The 16,699-nt window shown below is 42.1% G+C and overlaps 2 long non-coding RNA genes across 4 annotated transcripts in view; one reads left to right on the top strand and one right to left on the bottom strand.

Annotated features, from left to right (window-relative positions):
- LOC138755528 (uncharacterized) overlaps nucleotides 1-6,756 on the bottom strand; it is a 49,867-nt gene extending 43,111 nt beyond the window's left edge. For 2 of the 3 annotated variants that reach the window (XR_011352371.1, XR_011352370.1), the window contains exons 1-3: nucleotides 6,567-6,756; nucleotides 5,255-5,381; nucleotides 2,220-2,318 (exon numbers count right to left, since the gene is read on the bottom strand). This is a non-coding gene — a long non-coding RNA (uncharacterized lncRNA). The remainder of the gene's footprint in view (nucleotides 1-2,219; nucleotides 2,319-5,254; nucleotides 5,382-6,566) is intronic. The other variant, XR_011352372.1, reaches the window with a different exon arrangement.
- LOC138755530 (uncharacterized) overlaps nucleotides 6,557-16,699 on the top strand; it is a 73,222-nt gene continuing 63,079 nt past the window's right edge. Inside the window, exons 1-2 of the long non-coding RNA XR_011352374.1 lie at nucleotides 6,557-6,851; nucleotides 13,032-13,152. This is a non-coding gene — a long non-coding RNA (uncharacterized lncRNA). The remainder of the gene's footprint in view (nucleotides 6,852-13,031; nucleotides 13,153-16,699) is intronic.

Raw genomic sequence — 16,699 nt, 5'->3', positions numbered from 1 at the left:
GTTTTATAACAGCTTGAATAGCTACCTTCAATTGTGAATCAGTAAAGCTCAGCTCTGCTTTCTCTGACATAGTGACAGAACAAGGTAACTGCAGCTCCTGCTGCAATTCAACAAAAGGCATTTTAAAAGATTTACTGCGGGTCTGGACTCCCAGCGATGGCATCCCGATTTCTTCAGGGAGTCGCCGCTGGTCTCCTCCCGCATCTTGTTGACTTCTCATCCATTCGTGAAGAAAAACGACTTCTTCAGATTGTAATGCTGCCTGATGCATTTCCTTTTCAGCCTCCACAGGCGATCCTTGGGATTTAGGCAATGAAGAAGTTGAGCCAGGGGCTGCTTCAAGTCGTTCTAGGCCCCAAATCTTCAGCACTTCGAAAATGTATTTTTTTTGAACTTGAGATGTAGTCTTTTTACCATTAGTGGCCATAACAATTCCTTAATATTTTAAACTAAAATTGAAACTTGGAAACAAAGGATTAAAAAACAGGTATTTAAAAGTCTGGCCAGAGAGGTCGAGATTGCACGTCGAGACTCTACGCCATCTTGCCATGCCTCCCAAGTAACCGTTGTCTTGGTGAATTTCTATTGCTGCTGGGTTTTGGGGTCCTTTGGGCTCATAACAAAGTCCAATTATCACTGTTTTTCTTCTGTTGGTCTGTGCTTCTCTCCTGCACTTTCTATCTCTCCTGCACTTTCTATCTCTCCAACCTTTCAATTCTGGTGCTAGCCTGCTTTTTACTTATATCTTGAAGGGCTTATGTCTGAATCATTGGATATTTATTTTTAGCTCCTATAGATGCTTTGAGACATGCTAAGTTCCCCCAGCATTTCTGTGTCTTTATAACAATCACAGCATTTGTAGACTCTCGTGTTTCACTACGGATAAAGGTGAAGGACAAGTTGGACCAGATGGAACAAAAGGAGGAGGGAGAGGTAATCTAGTTGGTGGAACTTCAGTGGAAGAATTTTGACCAAGTGTTCCAGCCCAAAGTGTCAATTATTTTTTTTCTCTGCCACTGGCAGTGCTCAAGTCCCTGAATTTTTCCAACAGTTTTTTAATTGTCTTTTTTTCTTTTCTCTGCTCTATTCATGATTAACGGCTTCATCCTCTTCTCTTAACTGTGACCAATCCATGCCATCCACTTTCCCTTAGTCCACCCCATTACAGGCATTCTTTGTTCTCTCCATCTTTCTCTGCCATGATCTGCAAACCTAACCCTGTTTCTCTCTTCACAGGTTCTCCTTTCAAGATGTTATGTCTATTCATGGGGAATTTTGACCTCTTCCCAAAGCTATACGAAAAGTTGTATCACATATGGACATCATTCAGAACAGCTAAGATTTTAGAAAGCTTTGTGAATGGCAGACTAAATCTTCCCTGTCGTTGATTTTATTTTGTATCTATTGGAATTTTACCCTCGTCTATTTATATTGCAGTCATTCGGAGGCTCTAATCTGACCAGGCTAAATATGGAAGTGAGATGCAGGAGCATCAATAAAGACAGAAAATACCACTATCATCCACTAGCTCCGTTAATAAGTTTTGCAAAACTTAAATATTGAATCTGTGGTGATGAGAAATAAAGAGAATTTCATCAGATCTTGATGGGGTGGTCGTGGAGAGGATATTTCCTTCAATGGAAGAATCTGAATTTAGGGGTCTCTATTTAAAACCTTGTTATTGCCTATTTAAAAGAAAAATGAGGCAATATATTTCTCCAGAGGGCTCTAAGCGATTGGAACTGTTTTCAGTAAAGATTGGTGAAAATGTATTTTTTTAAACATTTTAAACCAGAGGTTAGGATTTGGGGAGATTGAGGGATGTTGGGAATCCAGACAAGTGGTTACTGTCAGGTCTGCCATGAAATTGCTACTCTGGACTCTCTGGACTTGTATGGTCTCTCAGCCTCTCCATGTTTGCTCTACATTCTTGTAATTTGTTGTGTTCTGTGAAAAATGCTCTGATTCTTTCAATTATGCGGCACTCGAGGACAAATGCTCATTACCCTCTATCCTCAAGGAATAAATGGATTATAGATGGTTTTTGAAGACAGCAAACTTGAATTTACCAATGACATGATAGTTCCCTAGCTTATCCTAAAAGCTTTTTTTAAAATAAAATGATGATGCAAATATCTCTTCAAGGGCTTCTGCAATTTCTTCCCTAGCTTTCCATAACATCTTAGAATACACTTGATCAGGCATGGGGATATATCTACCTTCATGCATTTAAAGGCCTCCAACTCTTCCTCTCTGTAATGGAGTCCATTGAAGACATTGCCATTTACTTTTCCAAGGCCTACCTTCCATATGTTTCTCTATTGTGAATACAGATGAAAGATATTAATTTAGAACCTCACCTCCTATGGCTCCGCATGTAGATTACCTTGTTGATTTTTAAGAAAGTCTATTCCAGACGTTTTCAACCTTTTTCTTCCCACTCACATACTGCTTTAAGTTATCCCTTTGCTATAAGTGCTCTGTGATTAGGAAGGGATTGGCTAAGGTGATATGTAGGTGGGAAGGGAAGGTTGAGAATCACCCAATTGTTACTGAAATATTTTGCTTGAGAAAAATTGTCATTGGCCCATTTCCTTTGGAGTTATGAAACCGTGCACATAACGAGTCAATTAGGTATGATTAAAACAGTGGTTTTCAAACTTATTCTTTCCACCCACATGCCACCTAAGCAATCCCTTACTAATCACACAGCACCCATGGCATAGGGATTAATTAAAGTGGTATGTGAGTGGAAAGAAAAAGGTTGAGAACCATTGGTCTATTCAAAACTATTTTGAACAATTTCTAGAATTGAATGTAATGTAATTATTTTTGTGGTTTTTAAAAAAAAATAAACAAAGTATTCAGAGTCTATTCCTTCTCTAATCTTTTAACCTGGAGATTAGTATTTTCAAATTCATATATCTTCTGCCTCATGGAAGGTGAGAAAAGAGTGTAACTGGGGTGAGATGGATCCTTTAAAATGTTGACAGCTGTTCTGAGGTAACAGGAGGTATAGATGGAGTCGATGGAGGTCAGATTTGTGTGATAGCCTGAGCTGCAGATATTGTAGGTAGTTCAGCTGCTTCATAGCTCCAGCATCTAGGTTCAATTCTGACATCTGGTTCTGACTAGGTAGAATTTTTATGTTCACCCTGCTTTTACATGGTTCCTCTCACATCACAAAGATGAGTTAGGTAGTAGGTTAATACCCTACTGTAAATGATCTTGTGTAGGGACTCCATTGGAAAATTGAGGGTTGGTGAGTAGTTGTAGTTCATGAGCATATGAAAGAAACTAAAGACAGTTATGGACCCTGGATAATTTATTCTCGGACCAGGGACAGGACTGAAATGCAGCAGGAGAAAGAGGAGTGTGTGCTGTGGGAAGTGCTGAAACCATGCACTGGGAGAATTGACAGCTGTCAGGAGTGCATGAGCCCCACGCTGAAGCCGGTGGGCTCGTGGGGAACACCCACTGTTGTCAACTGTTCTCTGCCAATCAGGAGAGATGAAGGCACACACTGGGGCAGGTGAAGAGCCCAGTGCACTGAGTTTTAAACAGTCAGTTCAGACATCATTTAGAAAGACTACATTTAGTTGGGTAGCAGCAAGTTACAAGGTTGGTTTGTGTGTGGGTGCCCAGTAGCCTTAGGAGGCAGGAGGCTGAGCTGCTTTGTTTACAGGAGCCAACACTCCTGTGAGGAACTGTTTGCTAGGAGTGCTCACACTGAAGCTTCATTTGGAAGAAGGGAGACAGAATTGCTTTGTCCATGGGTGCCAGCACTGTTGTCCTGATACCAGTTTGTGACACTCTGACTCCCAGAGTGTGTGTGTGTGTGTTCAGCCTGTGCTTCTCCTGACCTCTTTCAAGAGGAGGACTTTGTGTGGCATGTCACTTGACAACCCAAAACAGGTTTCAGAGAAGAAGTTAAGTGTGACAGAAGGTCACTTGGAAACACTTTTTTTTAAAAAAAGGAGCTTTGGAGGTCCGGACCTTGTATTAGTGACTAGGAGGTGACTGTGTGAAAATTCCCCTGTGAAGAAATTAGAGGTGGTCATTATCACATAAGAAATGTGGCAAAGTCTCTCGTGCTCCTCTGCCAAGGTTGTAAGTCTGCAGTGATAACAGTGATCTCTCCCCACATCCAACTAAAAGATCTGGGCACAACTAAACTAAGAAATCGATGCCTGGAGTCTGTTGTAGTTCATGAGCATATGAAAGATGCTACAGATTCTGTAGTCTGACTGACTTGACTGACTTGAGGTTTTATTTTAGGGCATTTTGGGCTTGGACTGTAATGGTCTGGCTTTTTTTGGTCTCCAAACATGTTATAAATATCTGTTGTTAGTATATAGTTACCATGAAGGATTATGCTCTGTTGTTAAGTTTATTGAGTTATTTCTATTGTTGACAATTGTTAATAAATTTTGAGTTAAACTTTAAAAAAATATTCTATTGTGGTTTTTATGGACTCGTAAATCAATTCAAAAAACCAATACATCTTTTCCAACCTTTTTATAATGTACAGATAATGTATTTATTCCCCCCCCCACCCCTCCCTTGATCCCAAACATATAATCATACAAATTATACAAATACTAGCAGAGCTCACAGCCCCCACCAAAACCTAACAAAAAGCAACTTAGCTCATTAAATAACACAGGTAAGGAATAAAAAGAGAATGAAAAAAAAATGCACATTGCCTGCACCAGGTCCCAATTCCTTAACTCCAATCCTTACCTTGGGGGGGGACAGATTTTTATAGTGTCCATTTTCACAGGGAGGGGAAGTAGCCAATCTGCACCTATGTGTTTCAAATAGGGTTGCCACATTCTAATGAATGTGTCATGTTTTCTCCTTAGATTGTAAGTGATTTTCTCCAAGGGAATGCAATTCTGTATTTCCATATTCCACTGGGTGGTATTTAATTGGGAGTTGGACTTCCACGTAACCACTATATACTTCTTGGCTACTGACAGGGTGACCTTCACGAACTGAATTTGATATTTGGACAGTCTAAAACTCACAACTCCAGCATCTCCCAGAAGGTACAACTCTGGATCTTCTGGAAAATCCACTTTTGTAATTTTTTTCAGAACGTCCAGCAGATTCTCCTGGAAGGATATCATCTTTGAACGTAGCCAGGCGGAGTGGACATAGGTTTCAATCACCACACTACACCTAAAGCTTTGATTTATGTAATTTTTGTGGAATGATGTATAGCAGGTTCAAGAAGTTATATTGCACTGACCTGTATCTGGCAGTAATGGCCCCAGTCTCACTGTCCAGAAACTGGTCTTGGCCCCGCTCTTCATTGATGGTTATGCTCCACTCCGACTCCCATCTCTCCCTCGACCTGTGTAAGCCCGCTTCGGGCCCTACATTGGAATATGAAATACATTTGAGAAATAAATTTACCAACATTCCTGTTGAATTAGAATCTCCACATTACTACATGTAGGTAGGGTCATAGATGGCCCTAATTTTTCTCTTAGGAAAGATCTTATTTGCAGATAGCAGAAGAATTATTCATTCCTCAACTGTTCGAATTATATGAGCTGCCTTCATTTGTAACAGTCCTCGATGCACCTGATCCCTTTCTGGCACTAGGTGTCCAGGATCTTATTAACCAGAGTCCAGGGTATAAACTTATTCTGGATCAAAGGCATTTTAGGAGATATCCCCATCTTCCATCAAATCCATTGATATATTCTTTGCTATATCTGGTGTATGCTTTAGAATGGGGTTGTCTCTTTTCTTTGAAATTAATTTAGTGTTCCATTTATATATAAATTCTCCTGCTATCTTTTCACCTACAATGTGCAGTCCAGTAGAGGGGGGAGGCTCTCAAAGAGTGAGGCAAAAAACCTTGCCTGGGCTGCCCAATAATATTAATTTTAACCTACCCCCCCCCCCCAATTGTAATCCCATGTCAACCTTTCCATGGAGATTCTAATCACCTTACTATTCCACAGAAACCTTCTGTGCACCTTAAAGAAACCCCAGGCAATGAAATGGATAACAATTGAAAAAGATACTGGAGCCTTGGCATCACCTTCATTCTGACACAATTACTCTGCCCACCAGTAATATGGGAAGAGTCCTCCATTTACTGAGGTCCTTCTCAATCTTCCAGAGCAAAGGGAGATAATTAAATTTGTATAAGTTGCATAAATCTTTATATTTCTCTTCTTCCTCCTCCACTTCCACCTCAGTCTCTGACTTCAGGAAGTTCCACCACTCATCTTTCCTGCTGGTTTCCCACTGGCTGCATTGCCCCTGGAGTCCACTAGGCCTGATGCTTTGAACACCTTTGGACCCGATCTCCTCAAGCCCGGGTAAGTCTTTGTTCTCTTTAATATTTCTCCTCTTAGCCCTCGGGGTCCATCCCTCCACCACCGCCAACATCTCTGTCTCGGCCCGACTCCCTTGACCTTGAGTCTCCAGGTTTCCCTCCACTGCTGATGTCACCACCTTGGCCCAGTTCCCTCGACCTTGAGCCTCTGCACCTCCTGCTGCCACCCATATCGCTGCCTTCCTCTTCTTGGCCTGGCTCCCTTTACCTTGAGCCTCTGAGCTTCCCATCATTATTGATATTGCTGCCCTTTCAGTCTCAGCCTGACTCCCTCGATCTTGAGTCCCCGAACTTCATGCGCCTGACAGCGCTCCCACTGCCTCAATCATGGTCCTCTCTAGGCATTGTCCTGCGCTAGCCTCTCCCGGCTGCTCTTGCTTGCCACCTCCAGCATGTTCTCTTCCTGACTGGGGTACACTTGTTTGGGTGCTGTCACCGTGGTTACCATTATTCTCAGCACCTGGATAGGCTCCTCCTCGATCTCTGCCACAAGGTGAGTCCTGTTCTTCTCTCCTCTCACTGATTTAGACTTTTTTTTCCCATTTCCTTGCCTTTTCTCAGCTTTCTAAATTATCCTAACCCTCTTCTATCAATTTGTACAGAGGGATTCTGTACAAATCCTTTCTGATCTTTATGGGGAGCTCTCCAACCCCACTACTCTTCTACCACTGCCATTTTGTCCTCTCTTTAATTTTGAGTTAAACTTAACCCATCTGTTTCTGCATCTCTCAAATGCTGCAGGTTAGGCGTAACAAGACAAGGAAATAAGTAAGGAATAGAATAGCTTTGAGAGCTGCCATTAACTCTCGGCCTCCAAAGCTGAAGGAAATATAAATATGAATCATACAAAATATAATTAAAGTGCACAAGTGGTCTAACTTCTCTGTACTTGTGACCTAGGGAGTGCATTTCTAAACATTTTTATGCTTGGTGCCTATATTGAACTAATATTATTTTTTTTTATCTTAAGTATTAGTAAAATAAATAATATTAGAATATTTTGATTGATTTAATGCTGATTTATTTAAAACAGATGGTTTTATGGTAACCAGGAAGTCTTTTTACATCATTTTTGGATTAATGCTCCCTTAGTAAAGATATTTTGTGTAATTGTTTTTCTCAATGCACTTATTTTAAATCACTGTTGTGTAACAATTGGACTTCATAATGCATATACGTTCATAAAACTGGTCTATGACAATGACAAAGATATTGTCACCAATATGAACAATTCTCTAGTGTTGTTTACAGATACTTAAAGTCTGCATTAAATCTGACTTGAATGGGTGATGCAGGATTAAATGGCTGTTTTATGGTTTTGTGTAAAATTGGATCTGAAACTTTTGACCACTGTAACTGAAGCAATGGCTGGAACTAAATTATAATTAAAAAAAAAGTATTTCCTGTGAGTCATTTTATTCATATAAAGAACCCAAGGACCAGAACTTATGGTCCCTCAGACTGAAGGCATTAAGCATGGTGTTTTCTCAGTGACAGAGGAGCCTGATTTTGTATATACGGGAGCTTTGTGGAGGACAGGCACAAGTTCCTGCAATCCTCTCATATCATCCCAGGATTTGATGCGAGACCTTGAGAGTCTTAACACAGTTCTAGTGGATAGCCTATGTTTTGCTATAGTTGAGAAGGGAAATCAGCATGATGACCATATAAATGAAGAGTATGCAGATCACTTTTCCTATCTTGGCAGCCACCTCTCCCAATGGACTACCATCTGTGAAGAAGTCCAGTGCCAGATCAACCATGACAGTGTTGCTTCAAGCTGTGACAATCTGTCTTCAAATACAGAGATATTTGGGAGTTCACATGTTAATACGAATTATTGATTTTATAAAAGAATAAGGATTGGCAAGATGGAGTACCTGGTAGTTTCAGTTATATAATGAATAATGGAAGTTTATTGTCATGTACATAAGTACAAGGAGCTTGATTGGCTACACCAAGTAAATTCTAACTTTGTGCAGCCAGACAGCATGTAAGAGACATCGGCAACAATAATATACTTGGGGTCAATCCATCAGTGCTATGTGAAGTTTTCATTTTTGTCCTGTGACTTTGTGGATTTCCTGCAGATTTCCAGCCACATTCCAAAGACATACAGGTTAGAAGGGTGATAGCCATTAAGTTGCCCCCAAAGTATGTGGGTTAGTGGTAGAATATGAGTATGTTGATGGGAATGTAGGGAGAGTAGAATGAGATTTGTGAAGGATGTTGTAAATGGGTTGGTGTGGACATGATGGGGTGAAGAGCATGCTTCCAGGCTGTATAACCCTCTAGCTAGTTGCAATTTTTACTGATTTACAATATTAATATTCCCTTTTCTGAAAGGGAATATTTTTTTACAGATACTGGTGATTTTTTTTTCCATATCTTAATGGCCATAATTCGCAGGTAAGGTTAGAGAGTGTACGAGAGCAGATTTGCTCTACACCTGACAATCATATATGAACTTCCCACCAGGGTTCATTACCAGCAGTCAGGTGCAGGAAACTAGTACATTTGTAGGCAATGGTTACTGGTGCTCTGGCTGGGGTAAAATAAAAATCAATAAACTGCAACTTAAACCTGAAATATTCCTCACCTTAAAGCCCATTGTCACACCATATTGATCCATTTGAGGAAACAAAATCTCAAATTTATCAAGTCATTTAAAAAGAATAATAAAGCAAAACCTTCAGTTAGACGCAATTAATTTCTGAACTATTTGTCCAATATTGTTGAGGAAAATAGAATTAAAGCATATATATGTAGTAGTTAAACCTGAAGAGTCATAATGTGAATGATACATGGGAGAGTAGAAACAGACAAATATATTGCCTAAACTCGAAACAAATAGCAAAATAGGCACCAAGAACTATTCTCGCTTCATTCCATATAAAGCAATGGAATCCATTATTAGGATAAAATTTGTCAATCTGGCTAAATGGGGAATAGTAAATAAAAATTTAATTCCTACTCCTGTCAAATGTAATGCCTATCCTGTATTTCCATGTTTCCTGTCTACTGAATGATGCTCCACTCCAAGCTGCCAGTAAATATCAAGGCTGTTGATTGTTAAATATCTGGAACATTCATTGGCGGACTAGAAATACTCAGTCCAAAGCAATGAAGACCGAAATTAAACAATCTGTCAGCTGAAAAAAATAACCAATTTGATTACAAGACCTATTCCAACAAAAAAAGTTTTAATTTTTCATGAATGGAACTTTGATCTCAGGGATGATATCGTGGGGGTTGGTTTGGAGATAATAGAAGCATTAATAGAAGTGTTAATTCTTGCTTGATTAACCTAGTCAAAGAACACACAAAATTCTTCCCATTACTTCATTAACATGATGCCAGTAGCCAATAAATACTAACTATCCTGTTTATTGCCTTACTTAAAACCAAATGCTTTAATTTTATAAATGGTTAGACATTGATTACTAAAATAATGCAGCATCTTTTAAAGGAGAGGGCCTTTGTCATGGTATTTGGTGAATATTCCAATCCACAGTTTTTGCAGTACACTGGATGATGTGACCAAACTCAGATGGGACTGAGGACTTTGATTTTACAGCATAGTTTTGGAGGACAAGGCAGAAAGAAAGGGGAGTTTGTATCTAAATGGAGCCAGCAATTGTGTAGGCCACACAGAGGATGTCCCATCGATGCTATTGCAGTGTTGCCAAAGTTTAATGTCCTAATATGTGCTTTGGGGTCAGTGAAGATATTATTAATTCTAATCTCCTGCAACAGTAACCTTGTACATTGCTCCATCCAGGATACCACCATCTATATCCTGCCAATATTATTTTTATGCTTCAAGACTTTCTATATTTCACATGTCAATCGCTGCTCCAACTTTCACACACACTTCTCACAGCTTGCACTTACTACAAGCTGTGATAGGCACACCATGTTACATTTTAACATGTAAGACAGGCACAAGCTGGGTTTCATTATTTTGGGGGCATATTTTGTTTATTTCTGTGGAGGATCTTCTATCCTCATCTGAGCCTCTGCAGCAAATACATGTGTGACAGCAGTTACTGTAAGTAGGCATCGACTCTTCTTTAACCCCTTTACATGGTTATAATACATTTTATGATGCAGACAAATGCAGATCCCATCTTTGTGCTTGACTCCAGGAATTATACAATTTCAGCTGTTAAGTGTGAAATCAAGTGACAATGTGTCTTCATATTCAATTTCCTCTGTTGTTTGTTCAGTCCTTGGCTATCATATCTGAAAAGAAGACCAGGATAAGGCTGTGGTGCAGGAAGAGAAGAAAATAATAAGTGTATGATATATTTGGAAAACTGAAGGAGCTGCAGAAGATAGGGAAATGCATTGTTGGAAGAAGAGTTAGGTGTTAGGAAACCATCAATTCAATGGATTCATATCCTCCCATAGCAAAAGCTCAGTAATGGTCATTTCCATGATAGTTATTGGTTAACTTCAGTGTTTAGAGCTTGCAGATTCTCCTCTCTGCTTCCTATATATTCTTGCTGTACTTGAATAGGCACCACCTTCTCTTCTAATAAATAGAGATGTATGTCAATGAGTCATTATCCTGTATTTCAGGATAATTCTCTGCCTTTCCATCTGCTCCTCCAAGACTTCCACTTCAATCTTTTGAAAGCCTCTATGTTTGATCTCTACAAATGTCAATGAGTACTGATTGTGGTACAGCACTATTCCCAATTATTTTAGCATACCCAGCGAATAAAATGCATCTTTTTTTAATATAAGAAGTGCAAGCTAGCTCTAAGGAAAGCTAGCAAGTAACAATATTGGGCCTCTTTCAGTGTGGTTAGTGTGGATGACCCACAGACATCATTACATTGAACAGAAAGTATAAATCTGGCAAGCTGCCCAGACTGTCTATCATAAGTTGTGATTTCTGTGCATGTTTTCAGGGACTGTAGATTTATCCTCATACTGCTTGTATGTTTGTATCAAAATTCTTTATAATTCAGATCTATCTGATCAGTCATACAGATTTCATTTAATTTGATCTTTTGTTTAAAGCACTATCTACTGTGTATACCAATTAATCTACCAATACATTAAATTATCTACTTTTGACTGTCCATGGATTTGAATAGAAGGTGACTGGAATTAAGTGTGATGTTTTAAAAAGCCATATTAATGCACCCAATTTTATGAGAACGATTAAACTAAGCCTGAGCTTCCCTGTGATGGTGCTTGTAGCAGGAAGGAATGATAGCATGAGAGACATGGTGAGCCAAACACTTTCCCTTTCACTTCTAAATGCTCTTTAACTCTGAAAATTTATTTTACTTTTTTTTTTAGCTCTGTATTCTTGTTGTAGCAAAGAAAAATCTCCAAGTATCTTCATGTTTTCTCTTAACACAGTGAAAGGGGAGTAAGCAGGCTATGGCTTTTAATCTTAAGCAGTAGTATGAGATGTGCATTGTATATTGTTGTGTAAGGAAAGCAATGAAATAATCATTTGACAGACCCATTGGTGGTACTGCTGTAAGATGTGGAGCAATGCAAGGAATTCAGGACCAAAAGTCTGATTCCCAGTTAATTGACAGATCCAGGATATAGCTGATAGAGAGTAAGTTTCCATATAACCATAAGCATATAACCATTTACGGAGCGGAAACAGGCCATGTTGGCCTTTCGAGTCCACACCGGTTCACTGATTTTGTGCGCCCTCTTCAGGCATTGGTCCCAGTAGATCTTCATTCAATAACGATGAGCGAATTCAGTGCAGGTGGAATCAGTCGTAGAAATGTTTGTGAAACGTGCAGTTCAATACTTCTGGGCACATTCAATGTAGAGTCAACTAGTCCGAGAAATATTTTGTCAAGATGTTAAAATTGATCGTGTATAAAAATACTTTCAAAATTCATTGACTGTATTCAACTTAATTACATCTGAAAATATTTTCATGAAGTAATTTAGGATGATTTACTTTGTGGAAGGTGCTGCATAAATGTGAATTAAAAAAAAAATTCTCTCTGGATTTAACAGAAGAGTTAATTGTCATCTGTCCTGTTTCACTGTTGGACATTGTTTGCAAAACTAAGAGATGACCTTTGGCCATTTGCAAGCAAAAGGCACAGCTCTTAATGGAAAAACACTAAACACCAAAGACTCTCATAAACTTCTACAGGTGTACCATGGAAAGCATTCTGGCTGGTTGCATCACTGACTGGTATGGAGCTGATAGAAACTACCAGTAACCACAGAGACTGGTCTAAGGGAATGATAGGCTTTAATATACAGAAGAACCTTCCTGGCCTGGATCCAGGTATAAGAATGGAGAGATGGGAGAGGTGGCTTGACCTTTATGGCCCAGGACCACGGGGGAAGGAATCATAGGGTATGAGTCATCAATGGGCGGACCAGCTCCATATACACAGTGGTCAACAATAACTATATACAGTGGAGGAAACATATCACCAAATTCACCCCTCCTTTTAAAACAGAACCTCCCTCAGACTTTGAACAAAAAAAAGCTGCCAAGACTATAGATTCAGTCACACTGATGACCTCCTCTGTCTATGGGACTTGTGGGAAGCAGGAGGAGGGATGCTTTGCTGTTCCGCCACCTGGGTGTCTAGAGGTGGGCATCACTGAATTACACAAAGGCGTTCTGAGGGTTATCATGAATGAGGTGCACCTCTTCAACCAACAGGTCAATCTTATGGTCCCTCACGTGTCTCCGGAGCAGGACCAGGCCTGGCATCGCCTATCAGGGGGGGCATCGAGGACCCATTTGCCAACTTCCTGGGGAAGACAAACATACGATCATGCAGGTTGGTGTTTGTAGCGGCGCACAGGAGTGATCGGATGGTGTGTAATGCCTCTGGCAGGATGTCCTGCCAGCGAGACTCTGACAGGTCTCTGACTTCAGGGCCAGGAACACAGCCTTCCAAATGGTGGCTTTCTCCCTTTCCACCTGGTCATTACCTCTGGAGGTTATAGCTGGTGGTCCTACTGATGGCTATGCCTCTGGCCAGAAAGTACTGCTGCAGCTCCTCACTCATGAATGAGAACCCCTGACTGCTATAGTTGTAATTGGGATACCCAAACAGAGTGAAGATACTCCGTAGTGCCTTAATCACAGTGGCCGAGGTCCTAACCAGTCAGGGAATGACAAAGGGGAACCGGGAGTACTTGTCGATCATGTTCAGGAAATAAATGTTCCTGTTGGATGAGGGAAGGGGGCCCTTGAAATTGACACTTAGTCGCTCAAACGGACGAGTGGCTTTTATGAAGTGTGCCTTGTCGGGTCTGTAGAACTGCGGCTTGCATTCACAGCACACCTGACAGTGTCTGGTCATGGACCTGACATCCTTGATGGATTATGGGAAGTTCCAAGTCTTGATGAAGTGGAACAGTCTCATAACTCTGGGGTGGCAAAGGGCGTTGTGTAGGGCTGGAGATGGTCAAGGCGCGCGTCGGCGGACGTTCCCGGGATAAGGCATCAGGCAGATCATTGAGTTTACCTGGCCAGTGCAAGATATTATAGTTGTAGGTGGAGGATCTTATTATTTTGAATTTTACCCCGGTGCTTCATGTTGAACATGAGGGCGACAACATGCTGGTCCTTCAGCAAGGTAAAACTTTTACTGGCCAAGTATTGGCACCAATGGCACACCGCATCAACAGTTGCCTGCGCCGCCTCCTTGACAGAGGGTACGTGGAAAAAAATGCTACTGGCCTGCCTGCCTGGTTGAGTGTGGTGGCCAGCGCAATGTTGGAGGCATCACTATCCACCTAGAAGGGCATGCATCGTGGCCTTTATGATGTCTCCTTTGATTTGATGGAATGCAGTCTGGGCTTCTGCTGATAAATGGAAAGTTGTGGACCTAATGAGGGGATGGGTCTTATCGGCATAGTTGGACACCCATTGTGCATATTAGGAGAACAGCCCCAGGCACCTCTTCAGTTCTTTCAGGGTGTTTGGAACTGGGATCTCCATAAGGGATCCCATGCGGTTGGGGTCCTAGGAAATGACATCATGTGCCATGATGCATCCTAGGAGTGCCAGGCAATTGGTATTAAAGACACACTTGTCTTTGTTGTATGTGAGATTGAGGGACTTTGTCGTCCGCAGAAATTTAGCAAGGTTAGCGTCGTGGTCCTGCTGATCGTGGCCGCAGATGGTGAAATTAAATAGCAAAATGTCGCTGCCAGGTTATGCCCCTCCACCATCTGATCCATCACCCTCTGGAATGCGGAGACGCCATTGGTGATGCCAAAGGGGACCCGATGGAAGTGAAAAAGTTTGCCATCAGCCTCTAAGCCTGTGTAGATATGATCACTCAGGCAGAGGGGAAGCTGGTGATAGGCTGACTTGATGTCAATGGTCAAAAATACCCGGTATTGAGCAACCTTATTGACCATGTCGGCTATCCAGGGAAGTGGGTATGCATCCAGCTGGGTGAAGCGGTTGATGGTTTGACTATAGTCATTTACCATCCGGGGCTAGCTCCCACCCCTGACCACCATGACCTGGGCTCTCCAGGGACTGGAGCTAGGAGCGATGATCCCCTCCAAAAGGAGTCACTAAACCTCGGCCTGGATAAATGCAATATCCTCGGCACTGTCGTGTCTGCTCTTGGTAGCTATGGGGCAGCACTCCGGGTCCAGGTTCACAAATAGTGACAGACAGGACACCCAAAGATTAGTGAGGCTGCAGGCTGGTGCTGGGGGTGAGGGGAGGGGTCCACAAGTTGTGGGTTGCTCACTGTGAGGGGCGGTTGAGGGCCTCTGAATGCCATCATCACACTCCTAAACTGACTCTGGAAATCGAAGACCAGGAGGATTGGGGCAAAGAGCTGGGGCATGACCAGTAAGGAAAAGTTATCATAAGGTTCATCCCCCACCATCAGAGACGCCACACAGTGCCCACTAATATCAGTCAGATGGTCTTTAGCTGCCAAAGACATGGAGATGTTCATTGGCCAAACTGGAAAAGAGATTTTGCAGACCATGTCAGGGTGGATGAAGCTCTCCGTACTGCCACTATCGAAGAGACAGATTATCTTTTGACCATTCATCTCAATCTGCAATCAAGAAGTGGTCAATTGGCTGAGGGCTGGCCTGGTTCAATGTAATCGATGCCAGGATCAGATCGTTGTCTTCATCATCAGCAGGGAGGCCCGAGCCACAAGATGGCGGCCTCTATTTTGAACACGAGCTCATGGCTGCTAAGGTTGAGGAAGAAGGCGGAAGTGGCGTCAGCGAAGTGGGCTGCTTCATCTGCCCGCAGAAATAGCACTTTGGATGTTCGGTCACCACAGCTGCCGTGGTCGGGTCGGCTATTCCCAATGCCATCTCCCAAGATGGAGGCACTTTTGGCGCACACATGTCGGGGCCCACTTTTGCCTCTGATCGATTCGGCATGGTGCTGGGCTGAATCTAATGTCCTTTCCAGCAGTATGGCCCACTTCAATGGCAACTCGTCTTCTTCGAGCAGGCGCTGCCTTATGTAGTTGGATCTCAACCCCGACACACAGGCATTCCCGGACCAGATCTTTGATACACTGGGCCACTGGTACGGGAGCTGTGGAACTACCCCTACAGTCTCTCCCCAGTACAAGCAGGGCATGAATGAAATCTTCTTCTGACTCACCAGGCTGCTATTTTCAGGAAGCCAGTAGGTAACGCGTCATTGACCTTCAGTTTGTAGATGGCCCAAAGCTCAGCCATCACTTCCATTGCTTAGAAAGCTCTCTGACCGACTCTTTCTTGCAGAACTTTGAGTTTCTTTTCATCAGAGTCCATCAGATCAGCAGAGGCCTTGATGAAGTTGCTGAAGCAGCTGATCCACTGCTCGTACTGTTCAGACACTCCTGGAGATTGGGGGTCCACTTCTAACCAATTGGGGTGCAGCAGCTTCTCCATTACCGGAGAGATGATTTCTGTATATTAACTTGATAGGCACTACCAGTAACCACAGAGTATAGACTGAGGGAACAATAGGCTTTACTTTACAGAAGATCCTTGTTGGCCCGGATCCAGGTATGAATGGAGGGAAGGGAGAGGTAGTACGACCTTTATGGCCCAAGATCACGGGAGAGAAGTAATATGGTATGAGTCATCAGTGGGTGGGTCAGCTCCATATATGCAGTAGTCAACAATACTATATTCAGCATATCCCCACAGGAGGCGCCAACTCTCAGGACAAGAATAAACTCCAGAAGGCCGAGTAGCGGCCTGCGACATCACAGGCACCAGACTTCACTCACATGAGGTGGTGTCTTACAAAAGCAGCCTCTATCCTCAAAGACCCCCCCACCACCCAGGCCATGCCCTCTTCACTCTGCTACCATTGGGGGAAAAGGTACAGGAACT

Source organism: Narcine bancroftii, chromosome 2, assembly GCF_036971445.1.
Source record: "Narcine bancroftii isolate sNarBan1 chromosome 2, sNarBan1.hap1, whole genome shotgun sequence".
NCBI lineage: Eukaryota > Metazoa > Chordata > Chondrichthyes > Torpediniformes > Narcinidae > Narcine > Narcine bancroftii.
Note: the sequence above shows the minus strand (reverse complement) of the source record. Positions and strands in the feature narration are given on the sequence as shown.